This window comes from Bacillus rossius, chromosome 15 (assembly GCF_032445375.1).
Source record: "Bacillus rossius redtenbacheri isolate Brsri chromosome 15, Brsri_v3, whole genome shotgun sequence".
NCBI lineage: Eukaryota > Metazoa > Arthropoda > Insecta > Phasmatodea > Bacillidae > Bacillus > Bacillus rossius.
The window spans coordinates 22,493,602-22,515,676 of record NC_086342.1 but is presented as its reverse complement, the minus strand read 5'-3'; positions in this window follow the sequence as shown (position 1 = coordinate 22,515,676).

Genomic DNA, 22,075 nt, shown 5'->3' with positions numbered 1-22,075 from the left:
TCCCCCCCAGCTACCTTCTCCCCTCCCCAACCTGCGGGAAGTGTCTAGCGAGACCTCGGGATCGCGCTCGCTGATCGTTCGAGATCCCCGCTAGAGCGACCGCCACCCGGGGCGTCGCCTGCCGTCGAGGCGCGGCTGTCAGTAACGGTAAACCACGACCCGCGCTACCGGCCGGAACTGCCGGGAGAGGGGAGGAGGTATCGCTCCCGCCGGACCACCTGTTGCATCATCTAGCGCCCCACAGGTGTTTACTTAACTCATCTTTCCCGCGTATCCCGCGACTGGTGAAACAATTCCAGCAATTAAATAATCATTTTAAGACACACGACGTTTGCTGGCTTTCACAGTGTGCCGTCGAGAGAACACGAAGAAAGTACAAAGAAAGATGAACACAAAAGAAAAATTGGTTGTCTGTAAAGTCAGTTTACGGACGATAGTTTAACGTGACGTCATAACAAAACATTGATCAAATTATTGCATACTTTTATGAATACAATTGAATCATTTTAATTTTAATAATAAAAGAATAAATACTTGAAATTATACTAGTAATCAGATTTTTAAAATGCAAGAATAATTAACCTTTATTGCCAAAATTGTTGTTGTAAGAAGCAATGAAAACCACATTAACTTTTCCCTTCACTTTATAAACAGTCGACGAAACAGTTCACGTGTAGATGACTTGTAATTAATTTTAAAAACTGTCATTTAGCTTTAAAGTTTAAATATAATTATGCACAAGTTTTCATATAAATAAAGTGTAATCAAATATCTATCATCAATGATATGAATCACCAAAATTTTGTAGTCAATTGTAACATAACCTATTATTACTGCACTCGCCGACAGCGTAACGGGACACAGCGAAACGGAACAATTTGCGTAACGGAACACTTTTTTGTGCGTGCAGCCGGCGTTCATAGATTTATTAGACGTTGTCACGTCAATAACACAGAAAAAAACAAGCCAAAATCAGTCGATGTTAAAATGTAAAGGCAGCAAAGAGCATTCCGTACAAGAAATTAGATCCCACCGAACAACGAATACGGTGGGATGACACGACGAGACAAAAACAGCAGTAAATACAGACTAAGAACAACTTTAAACAACACAGCGCCAGACAGAGAAACCCAGCGATAATACTAAACAGACAATACAGAGACATGTATTCTGAAAACACGACGACAGCACAGGTGAACACAGTAGGCTTTCAAAATACAGTAAAATAGTTAAGACGTTTCAGGAACTGAAATCTGTTCCCGTCATTGGACTTTAACAGACTGATAGAGGAATTATTTGGTTAATGCGGCGTGAATTACTGTAGTTTTAATAATGGCACCAGGTATTTTGTTGTTCGTTCGTAGACGTTTTAAACCACTTCATGAACTTTGGAACTGCTGTAATTAGGCCCGTATATTAAAGTGACTTTTTGGAAGATTTTTAGTAAATGATTTAGCCAAAAGGTGTTATACTTTAACGCCTTCTTTGAATGAATGCAACATTGAAAACAATCATGCAAAGAACGTTACTAATCAACTCTAGATCTACTTTCAAAAATCTATCATCCTCATCAGGTGCCTAGTCACCTCTAAGCGTAAGGCAGAGAATGTGTGTGCAGTATTTTCGTTGCATTGCGTGTATCTATTCGACTAGTAGAGGAACTATAGTTTTAATGTTATAAAGTGTGAAACAAAGTTCAATGGGGGACCCCATCCGCATATTTAGAAGAAATTTTGTTGGAAGTTCTTAATGGGGAGAAGTACAGAATGAAAGAAACCAAGTTTGTGTCAACAGTTTTCATGCCATAACAATTGTTGTATGGTTTAATATGACATATTTGCCCTCATTAAAACAAAGATAATACATTTAGAAATGTTCAAAGGACATAACATAGTTTATATTGGTTATAATTAAATACAAGAAAAATTTGCTGATATTTCGCCATGTTCAACACACACACACACACACACACACACACACACACATATATATATATATATATCTTTGAGCTTATTTTGCTATTGGTTCTTTATTTTTCGGACGACTATGGGTCAAGATCAGAGGCAAACCAATCTGAAGCCTCACAAGTCAGTAACCGATAAAATGGCGTTATTCACCCTAGTATACAACAGACTGACTAGTCCACCCTGAAGGTAATCGAAACTGCGAATTTTTCCGGTCGCTAGTTATAATATTTCAGTTGTGGTAATTAAAATAAAATAATTTTTCATACGGAACGCTGATGACTTCACACTGTTAACATTTTATAACAGTCAGTCATTATTAACTTAGGGAATTTCATCAAATTATATATTATGCTTTTATAAAGTCAAATTTTAAAAATAAAACGATAGAAAATAGTTATGGCCTAAAATCGTTTGAAACTAATTTTCTTCGATTTCTATACATCTCTCTGAGCCAAAGTATTGCAAATATTACCATTTTGCTATGTTGAAAGGCTTTAAATTACTGTTTAAAACATTCCAGCTGTCATGAAAATAGACATCAAACAAGTAGGTAGACATATTTCATCTTTCTGTGTGAAGACTGATTTCAAATACATTCAAAATATTCCTGTAAAAATGTGTGCTTCAAACGCTCTGCAACGCAAACTGCTTGCAAGTAATGGGATTTTATGCTGCTATGGATTATAAATTGTATATTATATAAAAATAATGCCACAGACATCCATGACTTATAAGGATTCGAACCCAGGATCCCTTGCACTGAAATTGGCTGCGTCATCAGACACCTTTGATGTGGAGGTCGGCTACATCTGAGAGATTATCCTACGGAATTAAAAAAAAAACACCGTTCATGAAATATTTCGTACTAACTTTCCTCTTTAATGACTTAAGATCGTGCCGTATAATATTCCCATCAACTCTAGTGTGGCCGACCTGAATGTAGGAGACCAGTAGTCCTTACTGCGTCTGAGTGGTTACTTACTCAAGTGGATAACGGGTTCTTGATGAGTTACAGTCTGGGAGTATTTAATAATAATAATAATATATATTGCTTTGTAAAGTGGAGGAAGTATAGTATAGAGTGTTTGTGCTAATGATTAAACCAATCTGGTTAGGATTTGGGTAGCAAAATTAACCATAACTGTATGAGTACAAATGCTAGAAAATCTTGAATGAAGTTTCCTAGCAAAAGTCGTAAAGATACCACAATGAAGCGAGTCTTGTTAAACAAAGATGTAAACAACAGATCAGCTAGCAGTTAACGTTTAAATTAATTTTAGCCATTATTCTTACCTGTATACTTTAGAAAATAATTATTTCGGTAATCTTACCACATATTTGCATATAATACTACGCAAAAACATTCACCCATCTTTATAGAAACATAACTTAGTTTTCAATAAAAAATTAGTCGCTTTTTTACTTACCGACAACATGAACAAATATTTATTTATGATCGTTCGGATAAAAAAAAACACTGCACGCAATGAAGGCATGTTGAAGGCGCATTAAGAATTTCTGCGTGCATGAATTAAGTCTGTTCATGTCTTTTTTATTTTGTGAATGGCTTTACGTTTTGTCCAGAGTGAGTTCGTTGGAGACTGGGCAGACATAAATGCAAAATAAAGAGTGAGGGAAGAATTATATCTAAGGCCTTTTCTAAAAAACATGTCACATAATTTTTCCTGGTGTGACATCAAGATGACTGCACAGTTCGGCATGCGTGTGTGTCTGATGTTATGAGAACTGTTCAATGTGGTTTCGCTTTAAAAATATTTGCTTTCATTGTTCACCCGCGCAATTGCCTTGCACTGGATACCTATAAATGCAATTTGAAATAATCATGTAAAATTACAGGTATTTGTAAATTTGTACGTTTACATAAAAGAAACTCTATCGCTAAAAAAAATTCATCTTGCCTGTAATAAAGGGGGTTTGGATTCTTTCACGGCCACTTAAGCTTTGTTTTGTCCCAGTTCTTACATTATTTCAAGTTATTTGCAAATCGTTCCCTAATAGCTTTCCAGTATTAACCAGGCACATTAATAAGCATAATAAAACAAATTAAAGTCTAATAAATGAAATTTTTGATTATCCTTTCCATGTTTAAAAAAGTATGCTTGTATAAAACATCAACATAAATTTTAAATTATACGCTAATTTCCGTAATTGCGACAATAAATGATCAGCATTGTTTCCAAAAATAAAGTATTTCATATATGCAAAAAAAAATCCACTGCAATGTGTTGTACAGATTTATCATTTTATGTTTCCTTGCGGTATTGCAAAATATTTCTTGGCAACTCTTTTCCAAAGATATATTTTGTAAAACTACAATTTTTCTTCTGTGTTCGTGGGTTGCGAACCTATAACCCCTTCTTACCAAAGCCGATAGGTATTGGCGGGCAAACCATCAAGGGTACGTCAGATACGTAAATGCAACACACATTTATTTTAAGGCAAGTTGGTAATTGAACGTTATTAACGCAGGCTAATACGTCACCAGCCTAACGGCGAAACGATTAGGAAACTAAAATTTCAACCTGGGTCTCCAAGACCTTTTAATATATTTATATACTGTATAGCAGTCGCGAGTGGATAGGATTTACTCTACGTTTTTCAGAAGCGTATAATGAGCAGTTTGGGAACTTCACCGCTGCAGGGCGCTGCCGTAACGCCCTGTATCGTCTTAGTTGTTATTTACACGTTAGAGCGCAGCACTGTCGCCCGCTGTCATTCCCCGCACCCCCCACCCATCATTCACTGCAGCTCAAGTTCGTTCATCGGGAGGGGGAAGGGGTGTTGGAAGAGTTCCGACACTTGTCCGCTAGGGACCACCACAAGTCGATGCCCTAGAGATGGTGGCGATTGCGGCGGTGAATTAACCAACTACCTCAAAACCGTATTAGAAATTTTAAGTTGGGCTGGCGATTTCTATACAGTATATATATTCAAAGCCAAGACTGTGTAGTTAAAAGCGAGCCAACAACTACAGCGTGCGGATCCTGAGTCCTCAAGAGGCCGCAGACATGTGAGCCTTAGTGACCTCGGCCACTGAGGTCGTCGCTGAACGATAATCAAGCAATACGCTCCAGTTCGTCCTGGCGTCTGCGCTCAGCAGCTACTTTACGAGTCGCTGCCGTGACTTAAACGCGTTAATTACAGGCTGCACTCATTGATAATTGCGGGGCACTGAAAGCTGTCGACATCTCTCTACCTTGGGAGTTGTCGACCGGGACACCGTTAAGATATCATTATCTAGATAAAAAAAGAAAGACGCAGCTTAAAGATCTTATCCGCGCGTGGGTTTTTAACCACAGTGCCGGGTAATTGGACCCAAATTAGCTAATTTTCTTCCTGCTTTCATTCTAATAGAATAGTTTTTAGTATTTTTCATGCCATAACGTTTAACAAAGCATGCAGAGACTGCGTGTAAACTAACTACATTAAAAACACCGCTGTCCATGGCTTTTATTAATGCATATACGACACAAAACCACTAAAATTAATTATATTTTGAAAATTGTTTAGCGACGTAATTTTTTAAAGTGGTTACAGAGAAATCACAGGCAAATTTCGTATTGTTAATCGGTAAAAAGTGAATATTTTTAAAGATTGGAATACTGACATTATATGTATAATAATATAATGAAACTAGTGTGTCTTCCCTTGCGAATAATCGCTCGGTGATTTTTTGTTTGATTATTAGATTATTAATAAAAATTTTCAATCAAACGTGAAATTGTTATTGATTGTAAAAAATATAAATAAATTAGATTATGTATATGGGGCTTAGTAGTATTGGTATAAGTGGGTGTTGGTATAAATGGGAACTCACTTTACATTGGTTGCACTTGGTTATAAAAAATACGTTTTTTTTTTGTTATATCTCCAGCCCCGGTCATCGTAGCGAGATAAAATATATAATAAAAAATATATACAGTTTTTAATTCTAGTCATAAGCTTTTAAAAACAAAAAGCTCATAAACATCGGTTCAATTATTTTTGCGCGATACTCGAACAAACAGACAGACAAAAAAATATTCAATAATTATATAGATGTTGAATATAAATAATTCAGTAATAAAATATTATAACTAGAACTATTTTTGTATGAAAAATAAAAATTATCTACATAATGATACCAAAGTTATATAAATTAACTGCGCGATGTTAGCAAAAAATTGATAAATACCTTTGAGTTCTTATTGTATATATATATATATATATATATATATATTGATGATACGTACTATTATAATAGCTATACAATGAAAGCACATATTTATGTTATCTTTAAAAGATTTGTGCAATGGGAGTGCATGACTTGATGTAAGTTATTTCTGTTTCGGAATATTTTGTGGTGTTTATATTCTTGTTGACAACAGCAATTGTTTGCTTAATTTTGTGTGTTTTTTGTCTTTCTTCTGTATTTTTATTTATTTTATTTATTAGTTTTTCTTCAACAGAAAACGTTCTTATCAATGGCGTATGTCCAAAAACTTACATCAAGTCACATATTTATGTTATACATGGGGTATTCTCATTTTTTCTAAACCATGCCTAAACTGTGCAACCTAGCTAAATGAAATTTTGTTTGAGCATACATATGACCCGAATTAACAAAATTTATATTTATCCTATTTTTTTATAGTTACCGTAAAACATGCACTCTTTTTTTCTATTTTTATCACAACGAACTGTCTTATTCACCCATATTTGTACATTCATATTTAGGATTACACATTTGAGTATGTATACACTCATATAAATACATATATACGTTAATCCAAAAATGCTTCAACAAGCATGAAGGTATACATTTAATATGACGCAAGTACTCAAATAGGTATGTTTGAAATATTGAAGCCCTTCCAATACAAAATAAGCATAATAAAAATGATCACGATAAGTATTGAAACTTAAAATAGCAAAATGTTTACAACAGTTAACTTTTAATTTAAGTAATATAATACTTAAGTAGCTGTTAAATAAGTGAAACACAGCATTAGAACGTCGTCAGGCTCTATGTACCTAATAACGACTTACGCAATTTCGTCTCCACTTTAAGGAGGGAGAAAATAGAGCGAGGGATATATAGATATATAGAGGTATGCAGAGAGATAGTGTGGAGGGATGGAGATAGAGAGAGATATAGAGGGAAGAGGAGATGTATAGATATTTTATATAGAGAAATATAGTGAGATTAATAGAGAGAGATATATAGAGAGAAAGAAAAAGTTAGCGAGAGATGCTTTGTATATGTGTACCTACTTCAAAGAAATTACAAAAAAAAAAAAATGAAAAAGTTATAGCAATGTATTCCATACATCAGATCGTAGAAATATAAAATGTTTTGTTGTTTTCAAAATTTGTTTTTGCTACAACGATTATTTATCGTTAAGATAATTATAATTTACTTTCATTAAGGGAGAGATCATTACAATTAAGAGATTTTCAAAAAACCATAACACAGTGTCTATTAACAGTATTATTACAGTTGTCATTTCCAAAAATGAATTCAATACTAAATGCCAATAACTTAACAGGGGAAAATTATTGTAGCAGCCTTTCATTAATAATATCCGGAATTCCATCCAAAAAAAATTTCTAATACTACAATTTAACTAAGCTGTCGATATCTTGACTCTCTGAATTTGGACTAGTACGGATATTTATGTGGCATCCCAGGTTACGGCTACATAACGTTTCTCATTTACGAGAGAAAAGTCTACTGCGAAATGAGCGCCGTAGAAGTCACAAAAAAAGATTTCGAAATATAGAACTATTATGGCGTAGGGTATAAACACGAATGAAGATGGAAATCTCCGAAGCTCGAAACGCAAAAGGGTACTAATATTCTCTGAGGAATTTATTATTTCATTCGAATTAGAAGCGAGTATTAATTAAATAGTATGTAAACAGACACCCGTGTTTTGTTGAGGGCAGGTTACCTTACCATTCATTGTGTGTGTGTGTGTGTGTGTGTGTGTGTGTGTGTGGGATGGAGCAGGCCGGGGGGAGGGGTAGGAGAAATTTAATTTATCCGGTGGAGTAAAGTTAGAAGAAGATTGATTTTGAGTTGCTGCGCATTTCGTCAAGATAACAATCGACGGTCACGCGTGTGTTAAAGGAAACAGAACACTAGTTTGTATCTGATATCCTGCAGATTAATTGCGAAGGCTGTCAAAGGCAAAAAGATTCGCGTCAGACAACGGGATGATTTAGGACATAGCCACACACCTCTTTGGTCTTATCGGCTCGGCGATGGAAACTGCGGATCCAATCACGTGGCCAACTGCGTCACACGGCAGGGGTTCGTTTCGTTTGAAACTCATACCACGTGCTAGTTACTTCCGCCAATGAACGTGCGGCTGCTGAATATTCCTTTTGGCGTTTGCTTTTATTATTCTTGCTTTCCTTTTATAAAACTGTACTCAGTCACCTCTTTAACATGTAACATCTGAATTCCGTTTTTTACTTGGTAACTTGCATTTTATTACATTTATTTTTTTGTAAATTGAACAAAAATATTATTGTAAAATTAAAGTTATTCGTAAATTTGTTTGTTTACATGAAAACAACTGTATCACTACAAAATAGTTTTCGCAGTCATACTGGGATAGGCACATAATGTGTGTGTTGTCCCAGCAGCTCCGATAGTTAAAGTTATTTGTAAACCGTTCCCTGAATAACTTTCCAGTGTTAACTTCGCACATTAATAAGCATAAGAAAACAAAATCATTTCCGATTATTGATTATTCGATTATTTTTTCCATGGTTTAAAAAATTATGCTTGAATGAAACTTCAATTGAAATATAAAAGTATGCGCTAATAATCGTAAGGAAGACTCAGTATTATCTTTAAAAAAATGTATTTAATAGGCCTACATGCAAAATAACTGTAGCCGTGTTTTGTGAAAATTTACAATATCTCTGTTTTGGTATTTCAAAATATTTCTTAGCAACTGGTTTCCAAAAGAATCTTTTGTTCATGTACAGGCAATTTTTTTTCCTGTGTTGCAAGAAAGAAGAGAGTTTTTACTGTAAACTGAACGATTTTTTTGAGGATTCGAAAAAATATATACGATTCTCAAGGAATCATGTTTAAAGTAAGTCTACGTAGTCTTCGTTAACTTGCGAAGAATTTCGTTGGTTCACGAAGAACCAACCTATTCTTACCAGTTTTTTCCGCAAATTTCTTTAAAAAAAAGTATTGGGCCAATAAAGTATATAATTTTGTTTCAGTTGTCATACAATTTTAATAATATTTCACCAGTTATTTTGACTGTAGTTATTAAACTTCCCAAAAACAAACAACAAAAATTGGTTGTCTGTAAAGTCGGTTTACGGACGATAGTTTAACGTGAAAACGTCATAACAAAACATTGATGAAATGATTGCATACTTTTATGAATAAAATTGAATCATTTTTATTGAATTATCACTATTTTGTATGGATACAAAGAAGGATTTAAATGAAATCTACAATTTAATTAATAAATTTACTTTTATTTGCACTCAATAATTCAAATATGTTTACTACTTTAACGAAGAGATTATTTTGACTATAACTTTTATACATGTTTGCTATTTAACTTATACCAATCTGTGATATTCTGTTAAGGATAGGACGATGATAGGAAAAGTTGGAAACTAATGGGAGTGTTTCAAGTTTAATTCGCCTCGAAAAAGTAAAATCGATGGTTGTAACAAAAGAGTGGAAGAGAGATAGAAGCGACGCAAGCGTACAATGAGCGTAACGGGATACAGCGTAACGGGACAATGTGCGTAACGGGACACTTTTTCGTGCTGCAGCCGGCTTTCTTCAATTTATTAGACGTTGTCACGTCAAAAACAATTATGAATATAGCTTTGTGTAATCTTTATCAAGTAGAAATATCGGATTTACGATGCAGAACAAGTCGCCGGTCTATAACGTGTGTCACTGTACAAGTAGATGCATGTATTTTTTGCAGGAAAAATTTCGAATGTTATTTTTTTTGACGTTAAAACACAATAGCATCATCTGTGTGTTTCGCGATTGGTTTGAGTTTTCTCTCAGACGCACGACTACTGTCAGCACAAGGATCACAGCGAGTTCGAGTGGAAATAATAAAAAAAAAAAGAATCCCGATTGGCCCTGCCCAAATAAGTCGTCAATTGACTTCTCTCGCAGACGGCCGGCAATTACAAGGAAGGAAGAAAAAAATACTCCGGAGCGGGCATACATAACTGCAGACTAATGAGAGTTCAGGGTTTTTTTTTTTTTTTTTTTTTTTAGAAAAATACCAGCCCCTATAAATCACTATATTTTTACAAACCTGAGGTGATCATAGGCGATGATATATTAAACAGCTCGTGTCTTGTTAAGCGCAACCGATCATCGAAATGTGCCGGAATTTTTGAGGGGGCATACTGTCGATATATAGTGTTTTCCAGCTTATTTGAACATTTTTACAGGATAGACTACACAGTCTTCTGTATACTCTTTCATTGGCTGCTGGCTCTTTGAGTCGTCTCATTTCTATTGTTGAGGGTTTCCCATTGGCCCAGAGTCGTCTAGATGAACAATGAGCCAATAGAAAATGAAGCCCAAAGGTATATGTATTTGAATTTTAGCCTAGAGGAATAAATCTGCAAAATTTCCCGTCTTTTAATATACATAGGTAAAGTAATGCCAGTAGTTACAGAGGTTTCGACAGGCTATACTCCAAAATAAATTGTCGTGAGTTTTTGTCACATTTGAAGTTAAAACTACCATTACGAAGATATCACAACATTTACTAAGATCCTTGGGGATGTTTAGAGACCAGTGTTTTTACGTGAACTTAATAACAACTTTTTTAATTGTTGTAAATTAGTTTTTTATCTAATGCATTAATAAAATTCAACTGTTGTACAAATAATACCATTTGAAGCCTATATAAACTCAGCTTTGTTTTTTCAGCTATGCCACGAGTTGTCATTTGACGAATTTTCAGTTATTTTTTAATAACTTAAAAACTTAACTTTTTTTCCATACATATGGCCTAGTTATAAACTACTCAAGAAACGCAATAACGAAAGAAACGCAAGATGCAAAGATGTTCAATAACTAAGTTTCTAAAAACTTGTTTAGAAACTACGCAACACGCAAAAACGCTACGTAAGAACCGTACAACTTTCAACTTCTTGCGTTTCGGCTCGCATTTCCACCTTCCGTGTTTGAAATGGAGTGTTCCAAAAAAATTTTAAGACTCAGGCTTTATGTGCATGGAAGATCCCGATGTTTTTTTATTATCTATATAAATGACGTTTTGACTTGTTAAATTTTCACGCATTAAAGAAAATAACACTTCAAAATCAAATTATGGCCAATTTCATATATTTTTAAGATAACTTTATTTAACAAAAGAAGCCTACTAATAAATTTGTTTCCTACAGTTTTACAATTTCAAGTTGGACTGTGTCGTCTTGAGAATTCAGTGTTATATAAACGACCGTTATTTTCTTACATTGGTTGCTGTTGGTACGACGTCTATGGTGGAATAAAGGACGTTTGCTCTTACCGGCTCATTTGCTGTAGACGAGCGAACCAGATGCGCAAAAAAAAATCTTTTTTCCGTGTAAGGAGTTTGCTAAGAATGTTGCCGTATAAAATAAAATGTTTATGGATATTGCGGATGATTTGGAGTACATTTTAAGAGCGATTCCATTTGAAAATTCAGTAAAGGCGTCCAGTTTTTCATATTGTGTCAAAACTACTACTACCGTCATATAAAACGCTAAATACCTAAACACATAAGCCGCATGATGTATTTACGAGGGATTTATTTGCGAATTCTGGGGCCGGCGCTTCAAACAAGACACTTCCATTTTAAGAAGAGTTGGTGCGACTACTGGGAAGGTTAGTAGATACCTGACCCATTATTTTTTTTTTCAATAAGTTATGTTCACTTTCTTCTATGGTCCTGGATTCTATCGAATCTTTAAGATAAACGAGTAACTAGAATCATTTACGTACAGTAAGTTTAAGACATTGTTCGTAAAAATATTTCGTTTGCAAATCAGAGCAATGTAATTGAAGAGGAAGTATGTGTAAATTCCGCTAAATAAGGCCAACTTCACAAAGTAGTTATTCGTTTCAAAAGTGAACGCAAATACCATTTTTTTTTAAATTTTGATTATTTCAAAAAATAATAAGCAATAAGTTGTATGTAATGTGGCTCCTGGGAGAGGCTTCAAGATTGTGGGTTGTGTGGATTGTGACGTCACAGCGGCCATTTTGGTGTCAAACTTTCATCAAAATTACTCAAACACGACACAAAATTATTCAAAATCCCTAGAAATGTCACTATTTTAAGGAAAAATTCCCGTTTTCCCATTTTATTCCCCAAAAATGTCCCTATTGAGGCTTAAATTCCCCATGGAAAAGCCTCCAATAACCCTCTGGCGATGACCTTTGACCTTGACCTTGACATCGGGCTTCATCGTTGCACTTTTCGTTACCACCGCCTTATTGAAAATCTGTAAATATTAAAATAAAAAATAAATTAAAAAATATAATTAATAAAATTTTAATATAAAAATCTTCGACATGTTTTAATTTTCCACCATCTTGAAAATCCGTAATTAATATTTTAAAAGGAAAAGTAAATAAAAATAAAGTTCAATGTCAGATCATAGGTCAAGTCAAGTTCAAAGTTCACCTGTCAATATAACAAAATCTATTTCAATAATTTTTTATAAATTTTAAAAATATTCCGTTCAAATCGTATGATTACAGATTTTTAAAATTGCGGACGATTTTAAAAATTACGGAGGTGTTTATATTAAAATTTTATTGATTACATTTTTATTATTTTTTTAAAATTTCCTTTAAAATCGGATAATATTTACGGATTTTCAATATGGTGGCCGTAACGAAAATTTCAAAGTTTACGCCCAAGTTCAAGGTCAAAGGACTTCGCCAGATGCTTATTGAAGGCTTTTTCATGGGTAAATTAAGCAGGCAATATGAATGCTAATAGTCACCCCTTATCTCTTTACTTCAGTGTTAAATTATTATTTATTGCTTAGGAATTATTTTTAGTAAATCTAGCTGCAGCTAGAATAATTTATGAGATCAATATCTTTTTAAACTGTTTATAGATACAAGGTTAGAAAAATAATATTTACGTTATCTGTGAACGTGTTGCAATTAACAATTCAAAGTTTGTGTGTTTTGATAATCTCTTTAATTATAAATTTTTACAAAAGATCAGCATAACGTTTTTAAGATAACGGTTCAAGATTTATTTCCTTTCATTATGCTTCATTATATGCTTCTTACTAAAGAAAACACATTTCGCAAAAGCTATTACGAAAAAGATAATGGTATGTGAGATTCTTATAGTTGTAAAATGTTTTCGAAGTCGTGATGCTCGATTACTTTCAAGACATTATTAAAGTATTTTTTTATGTTGATGTATAAGCTACTTCAAATCCTATATAATAGAAATTTCACTTAACTATGTTTTTAGGATAATAGTTATTAAAATATATAATCCACTAAATAAGGCTAACGCAATTAATGAATTTAAAATTTTATAACACCCTATTACTACTTTTAGTGTTTTTGACTATTAGTAAACAAAAGTTATTTAAAAGTACTAATAATGAGAAGGGACTGAAAAAATTCGCGGTTTCTCTTACCTCTAGGATAGACTTTACGATATTCTAAGTACTTGGACAAATTACTCTTGCTCATTGGCTACTGACTCGCCACAACATTTAACTGGGATGTTTTCTCTTAAATGCTTATTTTATTTCAATTTGCATTGGCTCATAATCCTTCGGATAAACTGTGGCCCAAGCACTGAAGTAGCAAAAAGCTAAAAGTATTGTGATTTTAGTCTCACGTGAAATGAATCCTCCAATTTTGCCTGTCTCTAGTCGAGCGAATAAAATTATTATTGAGACATGTACTTCTTAAAAGTGAGTCAAGGCATTTTCTTCAGTGAATCATAAAACAGTTTTTTTTTTCATTCGTACCTTAAATAATGTACATAGATAGTGTCCTTTTAAAAGTCGTTCGATGTTTATAATGAATCTAGATTAAACACATTTCCCTAACTACCTTACGTCTGAGATATCTTTCCTTGTCCTCAATTAACATTTTCAGGCACTAAAATTTAATCTATTAGGCTCGACCTTCGCACCACGCCAGATATTTAATATTCAGTTCTCCGGTCGTTTGTCATTCCCAATCCAAACGACTATTTTTCAGTCAATTACGTCCTGAGATCGAGCTTATGAATATTGATTTATTTCTATAAAAAAACGGACAATTAAAAGTTGTTCAGGGCCCTGGTGAACCAGACGGGACTTCAGGGATTTTGTTGTTACACTGTAATTAGGTTTTTGGGGAATAGAACAAAAATATTCATGTAAAATTACAGATATTTTTTTTTAATTTGCACATTTACATGAAAACAACTGTATTACTAAAAATGGTGTTCACAGTAAAACTGGGTTCGGATTCTTACCCGGGAATTTAAGCTTTGTGTTGTCACAGTACCTCCAGTAGTTAAAGTTATTTGAAAACCCTTTCCTGAACAACTTTGCAGTATTAACTGCGCATATAAATATGCATAATAAAATAGGCAAATTGTGTAATCTTCGATTACCTTTTCTATAGTATAAAATTATTATGCTTGAATAAAACACGAATAAAAATATAAAATTATGCTCCAAATTTCGTACGAACTACTCAGTATTATCTCAAAATACGTGTTAAAAGAATGCAAAGTAAAACCATACCCATGTGTTGTAAAAAGTTACAATATCTTTCTTGTAGTATTTCAAACCTTTTCGTTGGCAAGTGGTTTCCAAAGCGTACAGAACATTTTTGTTTCTGTGTAGAAGCCAGTGTAAAACATGTGATCGAATACACGCGAGCCTGACAGAAAGAGAAATGTAGCACAAGCCAGTGGACACACTCAGCATCAACTTGATTATAAACACGATTCTGAAGTCTAACCTGGAACGAAAAAAAACAACGTGAATTTGGCGGATGTTCAGTTATAAACTCTAAAAATGTCGCATTGCCAAAAAAAAGTAGGATACACAGTTCAAGCGTTGAGGCAAGTGTACAGGCATGTAATCGCGGAATTATGCGAGTGGGCAAGTATGCATGTGCGTAATTATGCAAATATGGATGGTGTGCAAGCACCCAACTGCGCACGTACACGTGTGAAGAAGTATTCGAGCGCAATGAAATGTAAAAATGTCATCAAGATCTGCTGCTGCTGCTGCTATCTCTGTTTTTTCGGCAAGTAATTTTAAAGCTAAAAATTTGAGCGAGTCTATCATCACTGGCCAGAGATATGCAACATTTAACCTCGATAACAAGAAAATCCATGTGTTCTCATGTTGCATATACACTTATAATTCGAAACTAGCACACGGAATTTAACGTAGTATTATTTTAAATAATGCCAAGCGTGATGAATATACAAAGAAAGTTGGTTTTTTTTTTCAAATACATGTCTTAACTCGAATCACACGTAGTTTCCGCACCCGCCGCTAGAATTTGTTGCCAGAGTAGCTACTTCAACTATAAAATCATTCGATTTTCAGAGCAAAATTTTAAACCTCATAATGAAACGGATCCGGATAAAAGCAAAAAGTCTTGGAAAAAATAATAAAACCTGGCTTTGGACAATGAATTTTATTTAAATATTCCCAATTTGTTAAAATTATTTTAACAGGTAATACCACAAATTTTTCCTTTGGCTTTATGAACTTTGGGTAGCGCCATCCGCCACAGATGGCAGCACCGTGGTCACACAATTCCGTTCCTTGCCACTACCGTTCCATCACAGAATTATTTATACCAAATTCCGTATACCGAGAGCTAAGACGATACACACAAAAATACTTATGATGCATAAATTTTCCTTCAGTCAAGTAAACGATGGAGGCTTAGACTGGAAGTTCACAATTTTAACAAACATTTGCGAATAAAAACCGTTAAAGTGTCTTACGGTCATTTGCCTTCGCTTATTCGTTATTCACTTTTTCACCTTCCCTCCATTCCTGATCGTTACACTTCGTTTTTCGTTACGCACTGTTCTCGATTCCCCCACACCGGCTGTAAAGAATTTTCACTTCAAAATCTGGCGAGACTTATGATATATATTTTTTTATTTAATCAAATACATGAACATACGTCATTGCTAGTTTACACTAGTTGTATGGAATATCACTACAAAGCACGCAGAACAAGCAAAATTAGCTGATGCGAATCGTTAAAAGCCTAGACAGAGCCAATATTTCCGTAGAAGGAATTTAGTCAACTGTCTCGATGTTTTTGATGCGTAAACATCTTAGCTCTCGGCATACGTTATTTGGTAGGAAAAAATATTCTTGAATGGAACGGAAGTTACATTTTTTGATAGTCAGTAGTATATAAATGGAGCTCTGAGCCCAGGCTGCAGGGTCTGATGCTATAAGCTGGGGTTCAAGTTGTGGATCGTGACGTTACGGCGGCCATCTTAGATTACCTTGACCTTTGACCTTAAACTTGACATTTGAACTTGACATTAACCCCGGCGTCCATCTTGGATCCACCATCTTGGGTCCACCATCTTGAATCCGCCATCTTGGATCCCCCTTTTGGTTTTCCAGAACTTTACACCTCTTTAAATCTAATGTCCCACTCCATAATGTTGCAATTTTCGTTATGATCGCCATCTTGAAAATCCGTAATTTTAATGCTAGACTAACGGAAAAAAAATTTGAAATTCATAAAAAATTAATTAATAAAATTTATATAAAATATTATTTAAAAAAACACCGTTGCACATATCGTTACGGTTGCCATCTTGTATTCTAGAAACGTTGCACATTTCGTTACGCCCGATGGATGAGTATGATGTCATCGTTGCACGTTTATTTTTTTTTTTGTGTTAAACATTTTGCACATGGTATTGTAAACGTTGAAGGGAAGTGCAGGTTAGACTTTATCTTCAATATTCCCTTTTTAAATTTGCAGGGTCGTCGCTTGAAGTCACCGTAGAGGCCCGATACCGGCGCGAAGACCGCAAGCCGGTTCGGTTGTCTGGCGCGTAGAGGCGAAGTAGCGTGTCACGAGCAAGCCAATGTCGCCCTTAGCTTCACCCCAGCGCTTTCCAAGTCAGGCGTAAGGGTTTTAACTCACTATTCTGGTACGCCCAATGATTATGGTATGTCGTACCGGAAATGGAATGCCCAAAGGGATAAATTGTCGTACGCAGCATCGCACCAAGCCAGAAATCACGGCACGCCCCTCGCGGCTCTTCGCTCCCCTCGCCCAGGTTTTCCGTCGAGTCAGTCTTCCCCGCACTGAACCGGATTCCCTGGACGTCGTAATCCCGTTCCACGGACTCCGGCCCGAGCCGCGAGGCCGTCCTCGGACCGACGCCGGTCGTCGCGTAATTTATCCCGCGACGTATTTACCCGTCGTCGCGAACCGGTTCCCTCTCCCCCCTTACCCTTCTCCTCCTCGTCTCTGATGTCGTGATGTCGTGACCTTGCTCCGGGTTTATTCTGATGACTTGGAGCCGTCCCAAACACCGCTGTGTGTTTTAACAGGCTCCCCGCGGGGGGGGGGGGGGTTCAGAGTGGCGCTGTGGTGGAGGGGGGGGGGGGGGGGGTGTGGAATCGCAATACCTCATTCCACCTTGGCGCCAGCCGACACTCGTATGACCAGGGTACATTCGTCCTTACTGGTCGATTATAGTTCAGTATCGACAGTTTCGTGTTCTAAGTTTCGGGGGCATTTTGAACTCTTAAGATTAAATGAGTACAATCATCTCTGTTAAATTATCTCCATGAGCTGGCTAACTGCATGCAGTTATGAGCTAATTTAATAAAATTAATAACCTACGTAGGTACATCAAAACAAGACACCAATATTCCTTTATAACATATTTACATTATACGACTACATTTCCAAACCAGCAAAACAATGCAATTTTTAACTCGTCGAGTTGAACATTGCAACGGAATATTTTTTTTTAAATACCAACTAGGCTAACTTAATTGTATGTTCTTGCAAGTGAAAAACTCATTATAAAGTGTAAAAAAAATGAATTCCCCGAGTTAATTAATTTAAGAATTAACTGTTTAGTTTTTTAGTTGATTCGACTGAAAAAAAAATTATTTTTTACATATATAAGCAGTTTCCTTGGTCGGCAGCTGCGTTGGCTGTTTTTTCTGTTAGTATGTTCTTAAGGCATCGTAGGTGTGAGATATGTGCACCGAATCGGTAGTCACGTGGTAGAGATTCACCTGTGTTCATTTTTTTTCTTCCAAATACTCGCAGACCATACTTTGCAACAGGTAGTGCCTATGATTTATTTGGCTCATAGCCGTCTGTTCTATCGTCAACCGGGCCAAAGAAATTATCAAAGAATTCAATCATCCTCACCACAGCATGATTTACCAATGGATGCGAAAAGAATGATTCACAGCAGGCCATGAACAAACCAATCACAACAAGATTTAGTGACGTAACCTTTACTTCTGTAAGTGCAAGGAGTCACCAACCGTCTAGCCGGACTTTGAAGCTACAAGAAATACTCACAAGCCTATTGGGAAACTTACAAATCTGCCTACCCCCAGCAAAAGATTTTAAAAAAAGCCAAACAACTTGTTGGAATCTACAAAAAGTTCCTGAGATCTGATGTACCAGGAACAGGCAGAAAGAAAGGAAGCTTCAACAATCAAAGAACTAGGCCGGTGCGAATATCAGAAATTTGAATTATCAAAGCTAATATTTTAGTATTATTTTATTTCAAAATAGAATTCTTCGAAATAATTAATATATTTTTTTGTAATTTAAGTCTAGAGAAGCTGTTTTATTTAACCTCATGTAACCATCAAAATGTTTATGTAACTTTTGTGTACAAAATTGAATGTGGGGCAAGTGAACACAGTTTCTCAGTTACGACATATTATTGGGAACCAGAAAAGCTCACGGTTTCGATGTCCTCCAAGATTGAATCCACAATTCACTCGCGCCAATTCCAGCTGCTCAGTGGTCAATAATTTGCGAGATCTGCCAACTAGGATGCTTGCGATTCGATACTTCTATGGTTGAAGCTTTTTCATCAGCTCATAGTCATTCAGATAAACTTGTGAGCCAATCAAAGAAGCAATATAAATGTACGCGCGTTTGGATTATACCATAACGCGTGATGAATCAGCGAATTTTCCAGGTACTTACATCCAATTAAAATCGACGTGGATTTTATTGCCTGAGGCAGGGTCTGCATGGATGTAACGGGGCTGACACTCACAGGAGCCGGCTGCCCTACCAGTAGGGACAGACCTGTCGTTCCGGCCAGCCTGGAGAACACTTGATTTGGGGTGAGACGTGGTATGGAGCAGCGACGGAATGAACTGGTGGGGGAAACGGGAGCACCCCGAGAAAACCCCGCATGCCACGGCAAAGTCCGCCAAGTTTCCCACTTGCGAAAAATCTGGGTCCGACCCCATCGGGAATCGAAACCCGGTCGCCTCGGCGGGGGGCGATTGTTCTGATAAATTATTTGGACGTTAAATCGTCTTCAAAATTGCTTCCATAGCGGGAGGCAATTAAAAAAAAACGAATGATAACAAAATCAGGGGGATACAGTTTGGTGTTGCAGCTACATATCTATCATATCCATCCAAAATTTAATTACACACACTGGATAGCTAAAGGATCAAAGAATTAGTCACGCTAAGTGAGGACTGTGACGCATCGCGCGCGGTGGAGGGGGGAAGCGCCGCCATTTTGAGGTCATTTTTCTGCGTTTCGAGATTTCCATTTAGTATAACTTTTGACTCGGAGAAGCCACGACGTTCGTTTGAGTTTCAATCGTCAGCTCTCGTCAAAACCTATCGATTGCATACATAAAATATTAATTTAAAATAGTAACAGTGAATATATATGGTATTAAAATAAAAACAAAATAGCATATTTTATATTTTGTATAGAAAATATTGCAACCCGAGTCTTTGTGTTGTGTAGTTGCTGTAGTTGTAGTTGTTGGTGCGTGGGTTAGCGTCAAGGAGACGCGATTAGGACAACGCAAATTACATCCATGTTTTTCCCGGGATTCGAACCCAGAGACCCCGCACCGTAGCCCGGTGTGTTGTCGACTGCGCCACGGAGGCCGACTGCACTAAACCTCCGCGCCTCTACATATTACTTGTAATCGCCACGCGCTTGTCCCTCTGAGGCATGGGATAACTATCAAGCTCTTTGTCTTGAAACTACACGCGGTGGTGCGAAGCGCGAACCCACGTCCTGCAGCGAGTTTCCTTTCTTTATTTTCTCTCGTCCTTCCCGGAACTCATTACCACGACACGTAATTGACTCTCTGTGGGTCTCACAGATGTTATTTTCTCTGAACGGAGGCAGGTGTTTAGATCGTTCACAGTTCTGCATCTTTAAAACACCAAGTGTCAGCTACCATCACTTATAAAATAACAGTTGCTGGACTTTATGTTGACGGGAAAACCTGCCCTTTTGTAATACTACGAACTCAGCTTAGAAGATAATTTTTTTAAAAAAATATCTATATCGCTAAGAATAATTGTTATTGCCCTTGGAATAAATACTTTACAGTAATTCAGCGCGACAGGTTTTAAAATGAAACCTGAGAATAGTAAGTCCTTTAAATATCCAGCATTTTAAAATTTTAAGTCCAATGGAAGTAAAATGACTTAAATAAGATTACTAAACGATGCGAAGAAAATTTACTAATTAAAAAAAAATAATTTACTTTGTACCTCAAATGTTACAGTATGATTTTAAGATTATTATATAATGATGAATTCGATAAAAGTTAAGTTTTTATCTTAAAATAAAGTAAAATACTTTGTGAAATACTGTGGCGTATGCTTACAAATCTACATTACGAACACTTTATGTGCAAGACACAGTTAGTAGCTATAAAATATTTGTATATAATCAAATAATATATTTATCATGCCCTTTCTCTGTTATCCTAGTAAAGTATTTTATCTAAAAAAATTGTTTAGTTTATTGTATTCATAACAATAGTTGGTGTTCATTGCATCTAAATATATATTTTATGACTTATTGTACGATTATTACAAATAAATATTTTAGAATAATTATTAAATTATATTTTTGAGAAACCATGTATTTATTTATGTATGTGTTTAGTATGACAGATTGTTATTTAAATTTCTAAAGTTGAAATCATTTTTATTAGCAATCGATCAGCGAAACAAAACCTATAAAGGCTAATTATGAAAGTTTCTTTAGTAGCTGGAAAGAATCTCGCCAGAAGAAACGGTTTTAAATGCATTCGTGAAGTGATTATTTAAAAAAAAAAGTTTTTGAAAACACGTCAGAATATTTAACCAAGAAAGGTTCTGCAATCCAGATTGGGTAAAGAGGGGTGAGAATCGTTCTTAATCGTTCTTATTTTTAATTATTTACGTGGCAAAGGTTGCACTTGCCAGCTCCCTAATTTGCCACCTGCATGGTTACTTAAATAACATTTCGACATTCTTGGTACGTCAAACTTGTAAGCTTAGGTGAAAACACGCTGTAAAACACGACTTGACTGTCAAACTTGGGCATTACAGACAACCGCGCCGGCACTGATATGTCGCGGCCCGCCTTCTTAAGTGGCCTAAATTATCCACATAATTCAACCGGCCGCTGTGAACCTGTTGGAGGTCGATGCGGTTCGCACAGCTGGGAGATTTCTGGAAGACTACGGTAGAGCGGAAGCCCTGGATTGGAATCTTGATCCAGATCCGTGGTATCCTTTTTTGGATTCAATGTCAGCCGGCAGTTTACTGCTGCCGTGTGCCTTGCAAGTCTGGCTTTTTTTAAATTTTGTGTCAGTAGGTTTGCCTTTTTCCTGTCTGAAAATTCTGTTCCACCGGAGTTATAGACAGTAATAAGGGTGACACCAGCGTAATTTTGTTTATGTGATTCACTGATATTGATTCAGGAAAACTTGCGTGCGCTCCTGATTATTCCTGCCAATATTTTGATGGTTTCTCCAATTTCTTATGGTTATTCATGGCGGCGCTTGTGTTTTTTTTTCGTTTGTTCCTAAGTAATAATGGTG